The sequence below is a fragment of the Pseudophryne corroboree genome, chromosome 3 (assembly GCF_028390025.1).
Source record: "Pseudophryne corroboree isolate aPseCor3 chromosome 3, aPseCor3.hap2, whole genome shotgun sequence".
Taxonomy (NCBI): domain Eukaryota; kingdom Metazoa; phylum Chordata; class Amphibia; order Anura; family Myobatrachidae; genus Pseudophryne; species Pseudophryne corroboree.
Genome location: NC_086446.1, coordinates 661,393,089 through 661,411,851, shown reverse-complemented (window position 1 = coordinate 661,411,851; position 18,763 = coordinate 661,393,089). Strand labels below are relative to the sequence as shown.

Sequence of the window (18,763 nt, the reverse complement as noted above, 5' to 3'; positions counted from 1 at the left end):
CAGTTCATACTATGCCACACTTTAGTGCCTCCATTTCATGGTATCCTCCACATTACGAGCAGATCAAATTGTGACACATTACAGTGCCCTCCAGTTCATATTGTGCCACATTACAGTGGTTTACAATTCAGATTATGCCACATTACAGTGCCCTGCCACCTTACCATTATAACATCCACTACACACTCCTCTCACTGACAATTTAATGTCACACAATTTAGGCTGGGCAATGGATCAGACCCAATTGCTTAGCAGTCAAATCTGGGAGATTAGTATGGAACTTTATAACCTGGATCCAGGCCCTCCTAAGACTTTGGACCAATAGCAATGGCGCCCCTTGCACCCACTCTAGTTCTACCCATGCTTCCAAGTGTCATTTTTCTAGCACAGCCTATAAAATGGCAGTCAGAAACTGATTGGTTGGTACTTTATCTCTTTCCACTTTATCTCTCTCCAAGATTTGATAAATCTCTCCCCATGTTTGGGAGAAACTCACGCCTGCCACTTTCAGCAGTCATATGATCCTCCAGGCTCAGAGCTTGGGGGGTAATTCTGAGTTGATCGCAGCAGGAACTTTGTTAGTAGTTGGGCAAAACCATGTGCACTGCAGGGGAGGCAGATATAACATGTGCAGAGAGAGTTAGATTTGGGTGTGGTGTGTTCAATCTGCAATCTAAATGGCAGTGTAAAGATAAAGCAGCCAGTATTTATCCTGCACAGAAACAAAATAACCCACCCAAATCTAACTCTCTCTGCACATGTTATATCTGCCTCCCCTGCAGTGCACATGGTTTTGCCCAACTGCTAACAAAATTCCTGCTGCGATCAACTCAGAATTACCCTCTTGGTGCAGAATACTGACTCCTGGAGAAGTCGGTTGCTTGTCTGCAGAGAGTACGAGGCTGAGATTTCACTGGCTCTAATAAAGCTGACTAATTAAAGTCTTGTCTTATGGTGCCAATAGCGGGCAGATTTGGCAGCTTGGTCCAAGTGTTTAGATAGTAAAGCCATCGGTGTTAACAAATGCTAGCAACAACCAAACTGGTTAAAGGCGCTATACCTAATAGTGCTCAAATAAAGTGTACATCAGCAGCCACTAGGGAAAGAGGTGACAAAAACCCAAGTGGAGCCTAATGATATACATATATATACATTTATGTGTTAGGGTATCCTAATAATGAAATTAATAATGTTATCGTGAGTATTATAAATATATTAAGTAATTGGAAGATTTTTATAGTTTTTTATAGTTTATTAGATAGGTAGGACACCTCACTGGTCTTTTTATATATTTTTTACATATTTTTTTATATATTATATATATACACTTTTTAATTAAATAATTAAAAAATTAAAAAATTAATCAAATGAATATGAACTAAACTAAATGTTCTAAGGATGCGGTTTAAATGTATTTTTTTTAAATGGTTTCTATTCCAAAGCTGAAGGAATAATGTAATTTCTCTGTAATTGCTGGTTTTATAATACAAATTGCTGGTGTGGATGTATGAAACGGATAACAATCAATTAATCAAAGCTGCAATTAATTATGTACCCAGAGTGGGTATAAATACAGACATCGAGTCCTCCCAGTTATACCTCTGATGAAACCGCCCCTTTAGAGGTGGAGAAACGTGTCAAGTGACCTACACACGTCAGTGGAACGCAGGTGGAACGCAGCCGGAAGCCGGAAACCCGGAAGCCGCGGAACGCGGCAATTCAGCGTCTCCTGTGGTCGAACCTGCCCTCCAGCCCCGGTAACGTGTGGCTCAAAAGGCTCCAACATTCAGCTACAGGCTAAAGCCCGGGGGAGCCGCCGCAGAGCGGCAGTTCTGGAACTGGTTAGTGAAAATTACCTATAATTCCTGGATATGGGCTATTAAGTACGAGTGTGGATACCACCAGTTCAGAGGACTTTTACGTTCCCATACTTCAGTGGACTCTGCAGGATTAGCTTCACATTGGTGAAGTATAAACAGGCTTACAAATATAAGAACTGCCTTGCTATACTAACATCCTGCTTGAGCTTTATGTGCAGTATTAATCAGTGGCCATAAATTTTCAGTGCATGCATGCAAATTCATGTTTAACCAGCAAATTATACCATATTGGCAAGTTTTTTTTAAGACACGTGACTAGCTCCATCTAGTTGTTCTTACGGTGTGTAACGATTATAAGTTGTAATTTTTCAATAAATATTTTGTGATTAAAATTGTGATTTACAAAACCAGCAGCCGCAATCAAAGTATTTTTTTAGTGCGCCCACAAAATCTTGTTTCTTGTTACATATAAAACCAGATATAGGTATAAAAATATATTTATTGGAACAATGAATATACATATACCTCACGGACACTGGCATATCTATAATGGGTGCAGTGCACGCTGCACCCATTTTTTTTAATTCTTACCCCTCCAGAGTTCTGCGCCGATGTCAGCAGCGCTGCGGAATCACTGTGAAAATGGCACAGTGGCCATTTTCAATGTGTTCTGCGCATGCGCATTAGAGAAATCACAGGGAAAATGGCCGCTGCACCATTTTTCCGGAGATCTGCGCATGTGCAGTAGAGTGTGAGCTCTCTAGGACTCAGACTTTCCAGCGATGCCGGGAGAGAGGAGGGAGCCCAAATGGAGGAGGCAGCACACGGGCCTTCTCCTCTCTTAAAGTGCCCCTGCTCCTGGGAGTAAAAGCAATAAATGTAAAAAATATTACCATCCAATACTGTATGGAGACCAATAAAATACAGTAAAATCTATTAACCCACTTGTATTGTATCCATAGGTCTAATCAGTATGAAGTGTTAATATCCAGTGAATCAATTACCTTTGATGAATATCAGACTAAATGAAAAACTCAGTCTTTTGTAACAGTAAAGAAGTTCCCAGTCAAATAATGGAATGTTATAAAAGGTAAGTGTGTATTACCAAGGTGGCCCTCTGACTGCAGAGACTCTCTGATATACACAGTCAATCTCGACACAGTACAGGTCTACAATAGAAAGATGTATCAACCAGATATATAGTGTCTCACCACTATGTGTGTGAATGGTAAAAGTGGTTCCGGTATGAATGGTCGACCATGTTATGGTCGACAGTCATTAGGTCGACCACTATTGGTCGACATTGACATGGTCGACATGGACACATGGTCGACACATGAAAATGGTCGACACCTGAAAGGTCGACATATGCAAAGGTCGACATGAGTTTTTTTACTTTTTTTGGTGTCGTTTTTTGCGTAAAGCGACTGGGAACCCCAATTAGTGCACCGCGTCCCCTCGCATGGCTCGCTTCGCTCGCCATGCTTCGGGCATGGTGTCTTCGCTCCGCTACCGCTTCGCTCTGCACACTTTACCGTTCCAATCGTAGTCCATGTGGATCGTAAAGTATGGAAAAGTTCCCCAAAAGAAAAAAAAAGTTAAAAAACACATGTCGACCTTTTCATGTGTCGACCATTTTCACGTGTCGACCATGTGTCCATGTCGACCATGTCAATGTCGACCAACAGTGGTCGACCTAATGACTGTCGACCATAACATGGTCGACCATGTGAACGGATACCGGTAAAAGTCCAGCCGATCCTTCCTGCTGCCTGTCGGTACCAATAGTGCAGCTGGGAGCAGGCCGCTGAAATGCTCTGTGAGGAGATACACGTGCGCACTGGTAATTCTGTGTGTTCCAAACTCTCTCATTGCCGCCGCTACCTATGCAGTGATGAATGGATGAGACTTTGTGGAATGTCTGAGCGTCAGGCTAGTATTCCAGTAATCAGAAACCGGAGCAGAGACACTGGAAGGATCACTGGATACAAACATGTCCACCAGACACCGGGAGTTTCCGTATCTTCACCGCATTTCACTGCACATCAGGGCGGCTTTATCAAGAAGCAGAAACATGACTGAGCCCTAAACCTGAAGGGGGTCTGTAGCAATAGGAGGTACATTCATATGCCAAGAGGGTGCAGCAAGGTACCAGTGTAGTTTGTACCCTTCAGTTGTATACCACCTGGGAAGTTTAAACGGTCTGTAAACCCATGGTTAGATTACACATTATCAATAGTGAGTAGCTGGGGGCCTTTGCAGCAGCTGAAGCAGTCTGCCACGGTAATACACAAGTAAAGATGCGCAGTTCGTTTTAGTAGGAATCTGAAAACACCAGAATTTAGGGGATTTGAGTTGAATTTAGGGGATTGTGTTCTGGCTCGGATCCCTTTAGGAAATCGAGTCCGGCTGAGTCCTGATTCGGAGCTTCCCTTTGTTTGGAACTCAGATTATAGTCAGAATCTTGGTTTTTGGATTGCTTGTAAGTCCCTCCCTTTTGATTCCAGGTGGTCAAAATTGGAAATGACTGGAAATGAATGTTATTGATGTTAATAATACTATAGGAAAAAAACAGGTCTAAATGACATCATTTTAGCTGTTTTTTTTTATCGATTTTTAAGAACTCCAAATAGAAATCCGAATCCGAACCAAAACACTTTAGGGTGGTTTTGCGTAAACCAAAACCAAAACACTGAGGGTCCTATCTCTAGATAGAAGGTGACTATGTCATATCTCCCACTGTCCTACTGTCCCACCAGTGTCCCGCAGGTCCCGTGGGTTGGGGGAGAGCCTTTGATCACTGCTGCTCTGCAAAGTGGCGAGTAATCCCTGAATAGACCTGTGCACACGCACATGGCATCTAAACAGTACAGTGAGGTGAGCCAGGGGTGCTGCTCAGGGGGAGTGTCGGGCACGCCTCCAAAAAGGCAAAAACGGGGGATGTGTTGCAAAGTCACACCCTCTAAACCAAGGCCACGCCCAAACCCAATCAAGGTAACACCCCCTTTTCAGACCCGAATTACTGTCAGCAAATGTTGGGAGATACAGTATGTTATTTCTCAATCGTTCTAGAGGATGCTGGCGTCCACATTAGTACCATGGGGTATAGACAGGTCCACCAGGAGCCACTGGCACTTTACGAGTTTATTAGTGTGGGCTGGCTCCTCCCTCTGTGCCTCTCCTACCAGACTCAGTTTAGAAAATGTGCCCGGCGGAGCCGGTCACAGCTAGGGGAGTACTTAGGAGTTTTTCTAGTTTTATTATTTTCTGAGTTAGTTAGGTACAGGCAGGCTGCTGACAACAGCCTACCTGCTTCGTGGGACTTAGGGGGAGAGTAGGAACCAACCCTAGAGGTTAATGGTTCTCTAGCTCCGCTGACAGGACACTGAGCTCCTGAGGACACCCCGTCCTGGGCTGCAACATACCCTAAAACTGGTCAAACTACGCTAACAGGGGCTAATCCCGCTGTTAGCAGCAAGGTACCTCAGGCCAATATAAAAATATAAGTGCGGGAAGATGCGCCATTACAGGGGGCGTGGATTATCCTCATGGCGGATCCAGCACTTACCAGCGCCATTTTCTCCCTGCAGATCACACAGACACAAGCTGCCAGGGAGCGTTGCTCTCCACATAACTCCAGCTTACCTCTGTGGTACTAGGGTTATAGACAGGGGTGGAGACTGAGTGTTATATATTTATATATATATTAACCCATTAAGGTGTTATATAAGCACTGGGCTTACTGTATATTACACTGCCTATTGGAGCTCTGTGTGGCTGGCTCCTTATACTCTGTGACTCTCTGAAAGAACTCTGGTGGAAACTCGCTTACATTTTCCTGTGTGTGTGTGGGTTGCTATATATAGATCACATTATCATGTCTAGGGATTCGGGGGGTCATCCCGAGTTGATCGCTAGCTGCATTTGTTCGCAGCGCAGCGATCAGGCAAAAAAAATGTCAGTTATGCATATGCGGCGCAATGCGCATGCGCGACTTACGCGCACAATGAACTGTCGTTTTGCACAGGGTCTAGCAATGCATTTCAGTCGCACTGCTTGCCGCAGAGTGATTGACATGAAGTGATGATCTCTGGGTGGCAGCTGACCGTTTTCAGGAAGTGTTCGGAAAAACGCAGGCGTGCCAGCAAAAACGCAAGCGTGGCTGGGCGAACGCTGGACGGGTTTGTGACGTCAAATCCGGAACCGAATAGTCTGAATTGATCGCAAGTGCTGAGTAGGTTTTGAGCTACTCTGAAACTACACAAACATTTTTTGTAGCCGCTCTGCGATACAACCGTTTGCGCTTCTTCTAAGCTAAAATACACTCCCAGTGGGCGGCGTCATAGCGTTTGCACGGCTGCTAAAAACTGCTAGCGAGCGATCAACTCGGAATGACCCCCTCTGTCTCTTGTGCTGCAGAGTGTTTTTCTTCACCTGATGAGTCTATTCCATGTACGCAGGACTGCAATGTGCTTTCCCAGCCCTCTGAATCTGAACCTCCATGGGTGGATTCCTTAAGGGGTATGATATCTCAATTTTAATCTCGGATGTCATATAATGAGAAACAAACACAGGTTTTGAGAAATTCTGTAGAGGTGTTGCAATGTTCAGCTCCCAATACCTCATTTAGGTCCCTCCCTATTCCCCCAAAGAAGCGTGCTCTTGCCCAGATAATGCAAGTAGACACGGATACCAACTCTGATACAGATGACAGTGATGGGGATATGCAGGGGGGGGGGCATCCCTTGCTAAGGGGGTGCAACTTATGATTGAGGCCATTAGGGACATTTTACACATTACTGAGAAAATACCTGAGCAGGTAGAGGAGGCTTATTTTACAGACAATAAGAAAACCTCCCTTACATTCCCTGACTCTAAGGAATTAAACGCATTGTTTGAAAAATCCTGGGAAAATCCGGAGAAAAAATTCCAGATCCCAAAAAGGGTTCTCATTGCTTTTCCTTTCCCTGAGGAGGACATGAAAATGTGGGAAAACCTGCCAGTAGTAGATGCTTCTGTATCTAGGTTGTCTAAGAAGCTGGTTTTACCTGTCCCTGGGTCCACCGCTTTGAAAGAACCAGCAGACTGCAAGATTGAGACTACTCTCAAATCACTATACACAGCTATTGGAGTAGCTTTAAGACTCACTATTGCTTGTGCATGGATTTCTAAAGCTATAGTAAAGCGGTCAGGCACTTTACTAGAGGAATTAGATTTCATGGATAGAAGTGACATTGAATTGTTTTTTACATCACATACAGGACTCTGCAGGTTTCATGGTGGAGGCCATAAAGAACCTTGGCCATCTTAATGCGAGGACTTCTTCCATGGCTGTCTCGGCACGCAGGGGACTCTGGCTGCGCCAATGGTCTGCGGATGCAGAATCCAAGAAGAGTGCGGAGAACCTACCCTTCACAGGTCAGGCTCTGTTTGGGGAAGCGTTAGATGCATGGATCTCCACGGCAACTGCGGGCAGTGTCGGACCGGGGCATGAAGGGCCCACCGGGGGGAATGCAGTGATAGGGGGCCATACTTAGGGGTGTGGTCAGCCTACAAAGGGGGTGTGGCCAGCCTCCACAGAGGCTTGAAATACACAATAGTCTAGTGCAGTGTAATGCAACATATCTACCATGTATAATACAAGTGCACAGTCTGGAACCTGATCCCTAGAGGAAGGAATGGGCACTCAGGCAGTGGGGCCTACCGGTGGTTTCCCTGGTACCCCTGTGGGCCAGTCCGACCCTGACTGCGGGTAAGTCAGCATTTCTTCCCTCAGCAACACCACCTACTAGGAAATCTTATCCTACGTCTACAATGCAGTCCTTTCGGACCGCGAAAGATAAAAAGTCCAAACCCCCTTCTACATTCTTTAGAGGAGGTCAGGGGAAATCCGGAAAACCTGCACCAACAGCTTCACAGGAACAGAAACCTCGTTCTGCTTCCTCAAAGTCCTCAGCATGACGGTGGACCTCCCAGCCTGGAGATCGGGCAGGTGGGAGCAAGATTAAGAAATTTCAGTCATGTCTGGGCGTCATCAGGCATAGACCCCTGGGTACAAGATATTGTTACCCAGGGGTACAGACTGGAGTTTCAAGAACTCCCACCTCACAGATTCTTCAAATCAGGCTTACCAGCTTTGCTGACAGAAAGTGCTATCCTACAGGAAGCCATTCAAAAATTGCTAAAGTCAAATGTCATTGTTCCAGTTCCACCTCATTTAGCAAACATGGGTTATTGCTCAAACCTGTTTGTGGTACCGAAACCGGATGGTTCGGTCAGGCCAATATTGAATCTAAAGTCATGGAACCCTTATTTGAGGGAATTCAAATTCAAGATGGAGTCTCTGAGAGCGGTGATCTCAGGTCTGTAAGAGGGGAAATTTCTATTATCCCTGGATATCAAGGATGCGTACCTTCACATTCCGATCTGGCCGCCTCACCAGGCTTATCACAGATTTGCACTGCTGGACTGTCACTATCAGTTCCAGGCACTGCAGTTTGGCCTCTCGATGGCACAGAGGGTGTTCACCAAGGTCATGGTGGAGATAATGCTACTTCTCCGCAAGCAGGGTATGAACATAATTCCTTATCTGGATGATCTGCTGATAAAAACGTCTTCCAGGGAGAGGCTGTTACAGAGCATTGCTCTCTCAACTCAACTACTCCAGGATCATGGATGGATCCTGAATCTTCCAAAGTCACATTTGGAACCAACAAGGAGACTGTCCTTCCTGGGGATGATCCTCGACACGAAAGTACAGAGGGTGTTTCTGCCGGAGGAGAAAGCGTTGGTGATACAAACAATGGTCCGGGATGTCCTGAAGCCAGCCCGGGTATCGGTTCATCAGTTCAATCGCCTCCTGGGGAAGATGGTTGCCTCCTACGAGGCTAAACAGTATGGAAGATTTCATACACGGTCTTTCCAACTGGATCTCCTGGACAAATGGTCGGGATCTCATCTTCATATGCACCAGAGGATACGTCTGTCATCAAAAGCCAGAATCTCGCTCCTCTGGTGGCTGCAAACTTCTTTCCTAATAGAGGGCTGCAGGTTCGGGATTGAGAATTGGATCCTCCTAACCACGGATGCAAGTCTCAGAGGTTGGGGAGCAGTCACCTAAGGGTAGAACTTCCAAGGATGGTTGTCAAGTCTGGAATCCATCCTTCCGATAAACATTCTGGAACTAAGGGCTGTGTACAATGGTCTTTTACAATCGGCACATCTTCTGAAAGATCACGCCATTCAGGTTCAGTCGGACAATGTAACAACAGTGACCTACATAAACCGACAAGGCGGAACGAAGAGCAGAGCTGCAATGTCAGAGGTAACAAGAATCATCCTCTGAACGGAAAAGCACACGGTGGCGCTGTCAGCAATCTTCATTCCGGGAGTGGACAACTGGGAAGCGGACTTCCTCAACAGACACGATCTCCATCCAGCAGAGTGGGGCCTCCACCCAGAAGTGTCCGCAGATGTGACAAGTCTTTGGGGCGTACCTCATATAGACATGATGGCCTCCCGCCTCAACAAGAAGTTTCGGAGGTACTGTTCCAGGTCGAGGACCCACAGGCAGTGGAGGTGGATGCCCTGGTAACTCCGTGGGAGTTCAAGTCAGTGTATGTGTTCCCTCCACTTCCACTCATCCCAGGGATTCTCAAACTAATAAAAAGAACAAGAGTTCAAGCGATCCTCATTGCTCCGGACTGGCCAAGAAGAGCTTGGTACGCGGATCTTCTGGAGTTATTGCTGGATGATCCGAGGCCTCTTCCTCTTCGAAAGGACCTTCTGCAACAGGGGCCGTTCGCTTATCAAGACTTACCTGGGCTACGTTTGAAGGCATGGAGGTTGAACGCCAGATATTAGCTCGGAAGGGCATTCCGAACAAGGTTATTCCTACCCTGATACAGGCTAGAAAAGGAGTAACGTATAAACATTACCATCGAATTTGGAAAAAGTGCGTGTCTTGGTGTGAATCCAAGAAGTTTCCTACGGTGGAGTTTATACTAGGGCGGTTTCTCCTCTTCCTGCAAGCAGGTGTGTATGTGGGCCTGCGGTTGGGATTCATAAAAGTCCAGATTTCGGCCTTGTCCATTTTCTTCCAGAAACAATTGGCTGTCCTCCCTGAGGTTCAGACTTTCTTGAAAGGGGTTCTGCACATCCAGCCTCCCTTTGTGCCTCCTACGGCACCTTGGGATCTTAACGTGGTGCTGCAGTTCCTGCAGTCGGATTGGTTCGAACCTTTACAGGAGGTTGATGTCAACTTCCTTACTTGGAAGGCGGTCACACTATTGGTATTGGCATCTACTAGACGTGTGTCGGAATTGGGGGCATTGTCCTGTAAGAGCCCCTACTTGATTTTCCATGAAGATAGAGCTGAGCTCAGGACGCGTCAGCAATTTCTTCCGAAGGTTGTGTCGGCTTTTCATATCAACCAACCGATTGTGGTGCCAGTGGCTACTGACTCCTCAATTACTTCAAAATCCTTGGATGTTGTAAGGTCTTTGAAGATTTCCGTGAAGAGAACTTCTCGTCACAGAAAGTCGGACACTCTGTTTGTCCTTTATGATCCCAATAAGGTTGGGTTGCCTGCTTCTAAGCAGACGATTTCTCGCTGGATCAGGTGTACTATCCAGTATGCTTATTCTACGGCAGACTTGCCGTTTCCGAAATCCGTTAAGGCCCACTCTACTTGTAAAGGGGGTTCTTCCGGGGCGGCTGCCCGGGTGTCTCGGCTTTACAACTTTGCCGAGCAGCTACTTGGTCAGTGTCTAACACGTTTGCTAAGTTCTACAAGTTCGATACTTTGGCCACTGAGGACCTAAAGTTTGGTCAATCGGTCTGCAGAAGCCTCCGCGCTTTCCCTCCCGTACTGGGAGCTTTGGTACATCCCTATGGTACTAATATGGACCCCAGCATCCTCTAGGACGTAAGAGAAAATAGGATTTTAATAATTACCTACCGGTAAATCCTTTTCTCGTAGTCCGTAGAGAATGCTGGGCACCCACCCAGCGCTTCGTTTTCCTGCATTTGTTACTTAGTTAAGTACTGCATTGTTACTTGGTTAAGTACTGTTGTTCAGCCATTGCTGAATAGTTTCAAGCTGGTTAGCTTGGTTTTCTGTTATGTGTGAGCTGGTATGAATCTCACCACTATCTGTGTAATTCCTACTCTCAAAGTATGTTCGTTTCCTCAGGCACAGTTTCTAGACTGAGTCTGGTAGGAGGGGCACAGAGGGAGGAGCCAGCCCACACTATTAAACTCTTAAAGTGCCCATGGCTCCCAAGGGACCCGTCTATACCCCATGGTACTAATGTGGACCCCAGCATCCTCTACGGATTACGAGAAAAGGATTTACCGGTAGGTAACTAAAATCCTATTGTTACTCTCACATTGTATTCTGGGGTTCTGTCTTTATGCAGGTACTGTACAGCTTATTGTGATAAATATTGTGATGCAGCTGGCTGTTTCCTTTCCTTTATGTACAGTGCAGACTGTTAATGTGCCCGTTGTTCCATAGATTTGAGTCAGCCACCTTCTAGAATTAGGGGAAAACACCAGATAGTTTTAGTAAAATGATGCAAAGGTACAGCTGGCAGAGTTGTCGTCATTGGAAATAGTGTTTCCCTTATAAGCATGGAATAACTTAGTGGTTGCTGCCAGCTGGGAGGGTGAGCACTCGCAGGGCCAGTGATGTAAAGGATCTCTAGTGCAAAGGGACTGTGAGGAATGGAGTTATTATTATTATTACTTTTACTAAACAGATCACCACTCCTTTCTATATAACCCTAAAGGACTTGGAGAGACATACAGTGGAGAGAGATAAAGTCCCAGCCAGAGCCAATCAGCTCCTAATTGCCATGTTACAGGCTGTGTTTGAAAAATAACAGGAGATGGTTGGCTGGTACTTTATCTCCATCCACTTTATCTCTCTTCCAGGCTAAGTAAGGGGTCTATGAGTATGTACTAACCTTATGAATGGAAGATGCAGGTGCCTAGTAAGAGGCCATGAAACTTGTGTCATCATGGTCCTGCTCCCTAGTGCTCAATGCCATCTGTAGAAGGGGGCATTGGGCTAAATGAAGAAGCCCTAGTACATGACATACGTAGCGGAGGGGTGGATAGAGGAGTGGGCTTAATATTTATCATTTTACGGTGGGAGGGCAGCTTGCTTGACTGCAGATATCTCAAGTTCCTGAAAATGTATTTCTTAGCTTTGAATGGGATAAACAAACTAGACAGTGCCACCTTTCAGAAAGTATTGGGGACTTGGGGATCAGAGTTCAGGAGCCAGAGCAATCCACCAATGAAAATCTAAAACTACATATTAGGCGTGTGGAGCTGGAGCAGGGACCAGCTGCTGGAAGGCTGATATCTCTTGTTCTGTGCATAGTAGAGACAAGCTGCCAGTCAGGGCCGGTGCTAGGGTGTTCGGCGCCCTCCTGCAAACTATAATATTGCACCCTCCCTCCCTTAACTCATAAAGGGTCAGCGTGCATCACAAAAGAGGGAGAGTTACAGGGAGGATGAGGGCAGGGACGCTGACGGGGATTTACAGGGAGAATGAAGGCAGGGGCACTGACAGTGAGTTACAAGAAGTGTGAAGGCAGGGGCAGTGACAGGGAGTTAAAGGGAGGGTGAGGGCAGGCACGCTGAAGCGTGATTACAGGGATGGTGAGGGCAGGGATGCTGACGGGGAGTTACAGGGAGAGTGAAGGCATGGGCACTGACAGAGAGTTACAGGGAGGGTGAGGGCAGGGACGCTGACAGGGAGTTACAGAGAGGGTGAGGGCAGTGGTACTAAGGGTGCTCAGGGTGGTAGAATGCACTTTTTTTCTACTAAAGTCCTATTTTCTTTAACAGATCAAACACCTAAAAAAAATATGTTTTGTTGCTCGCCTTACTCAGCAGCCCTGTATCACTGATCGCCAGCCTGAGTCATGCATAACAACGTGCACACAGCTGGCGAAGAGTGACTCCGAGCCGTCACTTTGCACGCCACATGACGCTCACTTCCCCTGCCCTTATGGTTGATGCTATATTCAAGTGGCCTAAGGGACCTTTTACATCAGGGGGAGGGGCCATGACACAAGGGGGAGGGGCTATACCAGTGGGATAGTTCCTCTACTATCCACGCCACCAACTATTACCTTTATTAATCAGGTGGCGAGCGAAGCAAGCACGCGAGGGTACTTTTCTGGTACCCTGTTTGGCCGTAGCTCCTCCCCCTGGTGACGTGTCTCCTCCCTTAGTGATGTCAGAAGGTCCCTTCTCCCACTCTGCCCTTATGTGTTTGTGCATAGGGTAATGGGTCAGCCAGCCACCGCTCCCAGCTGTACAACGGGACATTGCTGCTGCAGCGGTACAGAGCGGAGCAAGCCGAGAGCGGTAATGTCGCTCAGAGCTGGAGTTAGCGCCAAACAGTGACTCTGTGTTGACTCTGTGACCTGTGGTGACTGTGACCTGTGATGCCTCCCTGACAGGGGACCTGACATTCACCTTCCCCCTCCCCTCTCCCATGCTCACAGCCCGGCTCCTCTAACCCAAACTTACTTCTCTCACAGTAGTAGAGCCCCGGAGGCGGGGCAGTGTGCCAGCGCAGAGGAGGCAGCAGGGTCCGGCAGCTGTGTAGGCCAGGCGTGGAGTTGGGCTGCTGGGAGATTAGTGGGAGACTACTCACTGCAGCGCGCGCACGCCCCCCCTCTCATGCGGTGGTCTTCCTGGGCAGGCGGGCGGCGCATGTCATATATCTGCAGCACGTCACTTCATGCTGCCACTGCTGCCTGTGGTATTACAGGGTGCTGTCAGCAGCAGCAGCCGGCAGCAACAGACGGGACAGTGCGGCTCCATCAGTGAGGAAGCAGGGAGAGGGGAGCTGCTGTTCATGCTGCTGGCGGCGCAGATGCCTGTCAGAGTGACAGGCGCTGGCAGCCAGCATCAACAGCGCACATCAGAGCAAGGTCGCAGAGCAGGGAGAGCGCCTCTCTGACCCAGCGCCTCCCTGCTTTGCAGGATTTTGCTGAGCGGGTAGCGCCGGGCCTACTGCCAGTGTCCACCAAAAGGGGAGAGTCACAGCTCTAAGTCAGACAGAACCCGAGATATCTGGCTGGGAAGAGCAATTAACAGGCTTGGATGGGGACCACTGCTTTGAAGTCGGATATCTCCGGTTCCCCAGGGCCGATTTCAAAAATCTGGTACCCCTGGAAAGAGGGGACCCTCAGCTATCTGCAAGAGCCCATTGAGCCCATACGAGCACAGTCCACTACTATCCCGCTGCTGAAAGCTATTACTACAGCCGGCAAGTGTCCACCACCGTTCTAGACATTAGGTACTACTGGCATACCTCCCAACTTTGCCAGCATCCAAGGAGGGACATCAGCGCGCGCCAGAAATTAGGGAACGTGGCCTGCTGAAAGGGGGCATGGCCTCGCGGCAAGAACCGCGATCGCAAGCCGCACCCCCATTTTCGTCATTATGGGGGCATGGACAGCGCTGAGAGAGCTGCTGACCATGCCCCTGTCCCTCTCTGCCAGGAATAGACGCTGTGCGCATGCACACAGCATCTATTCACCACTGCTTTCCTCGGAGCAGCGAATGACAGGGGGGATCTCCCAACTGCCCCCCACTCGCGGGACACTGCGACCCGCGGGTGGGACAGCGGGACAGACTGTGAAAAACGGGACTGTCCCGCCAAAATCGGGACAGTTGGGAGGTATGCTACTGGTCCTGGCGGGTCAGTGAAATAGCACCACGCACATATACCATTCTTATTGCAGTGAGATCATGCTCATTTTCACATTTATCAACGATTACCACAGACATACTGTAAGTAACTGATGCCTTTACTATCTGATGATCCACTGATGTGGTATGAAGACATTAGTACATTGCTGGATTGCTTTCATTACTGGGCTGCATAAAGACCGACAGCAACATCTAAGAGTCTCCGCAGTCTCTAGCAGGATCAGACACTGCTTCTACCAAGGAACTTTGGGGGTAATTCAGAGTTGATCGCAGCAGCAAATTTGTTAGCAGTTGGGCAAAACCATGGGGGTCATTCCGAGTTGTTCGCTCGTTGCCGATTTTCGCTATACTGCGATTAGTTGCTTACTGCGCATGCGCAAGGTTCGCAGAGCGCATGCGCTTAGTTATTTTACACAAAAGTTAGGTATTTTACTCACGGCATAACGAGGATTTTTCATCGTTCTGGTGATCGTAGTGTGATTGACAGGAAGTGGGTGTTTCTGGGCGGAAACTGGCCGTTTTCTGGGAGTGTGTGAAAAAACGCTGGCGTTTCTGGGAAAAACGCGGGAGTGTCTGAAGAAACGGGGGAGTGTCTGGGCGAACGCTGGGTGTGTTTGTGACGTCAAATCAGGAACGAAACTGACTGAACTGATCGCAATGTAGGAGTAAGTCTGGAGCTACTCAGAAACTGCTAAGAAATTTCTATTCGCAATTCTGCTAATCTTTCGTTCGCAATTCTGCTAAACTAAGATACACTCCCAGAGGGCGGCAGCTGAGCGTGTGCAATGCTGCAAAAAGCAGCTAGTGAGCGAACAACTCGGAATGAGGGCCCATGTGCACTGCAGGTGGGACAGATATAACATTTGCAGAGAGAGTTAGATTTGGTGGGTTATTTTGTTTCTGTGCAGGGTAGATACTGGCTGCTTTATTTTTACACTGCAATTTAGATTTCACTTTGAACACACCACACCCAAATCTAACTCTCTCTGTACCTGTTATATCTGCCCCACCTGCAGTGCACATGGGGGGGTCATTCCGAGTTGTTCGCTCGTTATTTTTTTCTCGCAACGGAGTGATTAGTCGCTAATGCGCATGCGCAATGTCCGCAGTGCGACTGCGCCAAGTAAATTTGCTATGCAGTTAGGTATTTTACTCACGGCATTACAAGGTTTTTTCTTCGTTCTGGTGATCGTAATGTGATTTACAGGAAGTGGGTGTTTCTGGGCGGAAACTGCCCGTTTTATGGGTGTGTGCGGAAAAACGCTACCGTTTCTGGGAAAAACGCGGGAGTGGCTGGAGAAACGGAGGAGTGTCTGGGCGAACGCTGGGTGTGTTTGTGACGTCAAACCAGGAACGACAAGCACTGAACTAATCGCAGATGCCGAGTAAGTGTGGAGCTACTCAGAAACTGCTAAGAAGTGCCTATTCGCAATTTTGCTAATCTTTCGTTCGCAATTTTGATAAGCTAAGATTCACTCCCAGTAGGCGGCGGCTTAGCGTGTGCAAAGCTGCTAAAAGCAGCTTGCGAGCGAACAACTCGGAATGACCCCCATGATTTTGCCCCATACTTTCCAACTTTTAATATCTCCTCTCCGGGAGAAGCCTGGAGAGGAGACACTGCAGGAGACTTCTTGGGCAGGGGCGGGCTATGACATCATTAAGCCCTGGAAATGCAGTGATTCGCGGGTCCGCGGGAAGTGGGCGGAGCTAAAATGCTGCAATTTCCATAATTTTAACCCCTCCCCCCCCCACGGACTCGCGTATACCGGAGTTTATCTCTTCATCCTTCCCACATCACTAGGGTGCGAGCAGGATGCAGGAGACCTGCCTACTCTTCCGGGGGTGCCGGGGACTACCCCAAAAAACAGGAGCCTCCTATCACTGACCTGGTTTGGGAGTGTTGTGGACTCGGGGTCTCTTCCGGTGACCGGGAAGAGGAACCGCAGCTGGATCGCAGCAGAGATGGCCGAATATAGGTTTTCCTCATGCAGGATCTGGTCGGCAGACAGGAGGTACGTGTGGATGCTGGAGGTCTCCTGAAAGACAGAACTTGAAAAGGCGCTGAGGAATAAATGAGAAAGTACTGGATGCTGGGGACACCAACTACGCTTGTGAGCACTGGGTGTTTGGAGACTCTGAGGTGCTTGGAGACACTGAGGTGCTTGTGGGCGCAGAAGTGCTTGGAGGCACTGAGGTGCTTGGAGGTACTTAGGTGCTTAAAGGTGCAGAAGTGCCTGGAGGCACTGAGGTGCTTGGAGGCACTGAGGTGCTTGTAGGTGCAGGAGTGCCTGGAGGCACTGAGGTGCTTGTAGGTGCAGAAGTGCCTGGAGGCACTGAGGTGTTTGGAGGCACTGAGGTGCTTGTAGGTGCAGAAGTGCCTGGAGGCACTGAGGTGCTTGGAGGTACTGAGGTACTTGTAGGCACGGAGGTGCTTGGAGGCACAGAGGTACTTGGAGGTGCTCGGAGGCACGGAGGTGCTCGGAGGCACGGAGGTTCATCTGGAAGCACTGAAGCGCTCTGAGGCACAGAGGTACTTGGAGGCACAGAGGTACTTGGAGGCACAGAGGTGCTCGGAGGCACGGAGGTACTTGGAGGCACGGAGGTGCTTGGAGGCACAGAGGTACTTGGAGGCACGGAGGTGCTCGGAGGTACTTGGAGGCACGGAGGTGCTCGGAGGCACGGAGGTTAGTCTGGAAGTGCCAGAGCGCTCGGAGGCACAGAGGTACTTGGAGGCACGGAGGTGCTCGGAGGCACAGAGGTACTTGGAGGCACGGAGGTGCTCGGAGGCACAGAGGTACTTGGAGGCACGGAGGTGCTCGGAGGCACAGAGGTACTTGGAGGCACAGAGGTGCTCGGAGGTTCGTCTGGAAGCGCTGAAGCGCTCGGAGGCACAGATGTACTTGGAGGCACGGAGGTGCTCGGAGGCACAGAGGTACTTGGAGGCATGGAGGTGCTCAGAGGCACAGAGGTACTTGGAGGCACGGAGGTGCTCGGAGGCATAGAGGTTCGTCCGGAAGCGCTGAAGCGCTCGGAGGCACAGAGGTGCTCGGAGGCACGGAGGTGCTCGGAGGCACAGAGGTACTTGGAGGCACAGAGGTGCTTGGAGGCACGGAGGTTCTTCTGGAAGCGCTGGAAGCCACAGGGATACGGGAGCTCTGGTGATCACAACTACAGAAGCAGTAAAGATGATACTCAGGCGCCGGAGCTCTGCCCGGCGTCTGAATTTGAACTTCCCGCCAGCGTCTGGTTGGGGAAGCGCTTGATGATGTCACCTGTCCCCCAGTGAACGCCTGGCGAACCCGCGACGTCCATACTACGAGCGCCGGACGGAGCGCCGGATGGAGCGCCAGGTGCCAGAGACCGCCAGTGAGGACGGCCGCCTGGAGATCCAGCGCCCCCGGAGAGGCAAGTACGGCAGCCGCGGCAGCGGCATGACACCTCCCGCAGCTTCCGGGAGAGTAGGCAAGTATGTTTTGCCCAAGAGCTAATAAATTTGCTGCTGCAATCAACTCTGAATTACCCCCTTTGTAACAAGCTATGACACAGCAATATAATTGTGCAGATCGGGACTCTGGTATCCATATTGAATGGAGACTAGTAGTTTATATGCTGGTATTTTATCCATTATAAAGTTGGTTCATATTGATTATAATATTAAATAATATTAATATTAAAAGTGCATGTTGATTGCTGAATTGTTTTTTACCCTACCCCTGGCAGATTTACTATTTGTTTGAATTTAATAAATGTGCAAAACTACATTATTATAGTATGGTTGTGTAATGTTTATATATATATATATATATATATATATATATATATATATATATATATTCTGTGATTTCCACATGCAGCCAAATCTCTCCCAGGATCTATTCTGTGAGACCTATTGAGGAAGCCACACCACTTATACTTTTGAGATTGTTAAACCAGCTATATAATTCTTGAATTTCGTTGTACGTGGGTCAACATATTGGACACCACACTTTAGGTAGTTTGCAAAAATGCCGACATATGGTTGTCAGCACTCCTAAGAGATTATAACCAATAGTATTCCTAGGCGACCCTGTAAGGATTTACGCCCAATTAGTTTTAAGGTAGTTTATACAAAACACCATTATCCAACCGATTACACATTTAAGAAGGAATACCTCTTAAGCTCTAATCAGGAGCCCTGATATAAGAGCTTCATCCACTAAGTC

The 18,763-nt window shown here is 48.2% G+C and overlaps 1 long non-coding RNA gene across 3 annotated transcripts in view; it reads left to right on the top strand.

Annotated features, from left to right (window-relative positions):
* The first annotated feature begins 1,692 nt into the window (after window positions 1-1,692).
* Window positions 1,693-18,763, top strand: part of LOC135058138 (uncharacterized) — a 139,558-nt gene continuing 122,487 nt past the window's right edge. For all 3 annotated transcript variants that reach the window (XR_010244630.1, XR_010244629.1, XR_010244628.1), the window contains exons 1-2: window positions 1,693-1,841; window positions 2,783-2,910. This is a non-coding gene — a long non-coding RNA (uncharacterized LOC135058138). The remainder of the gene's footprint in view (window positions 1,842-2,782; window positions 2,911-18,763) is intronic.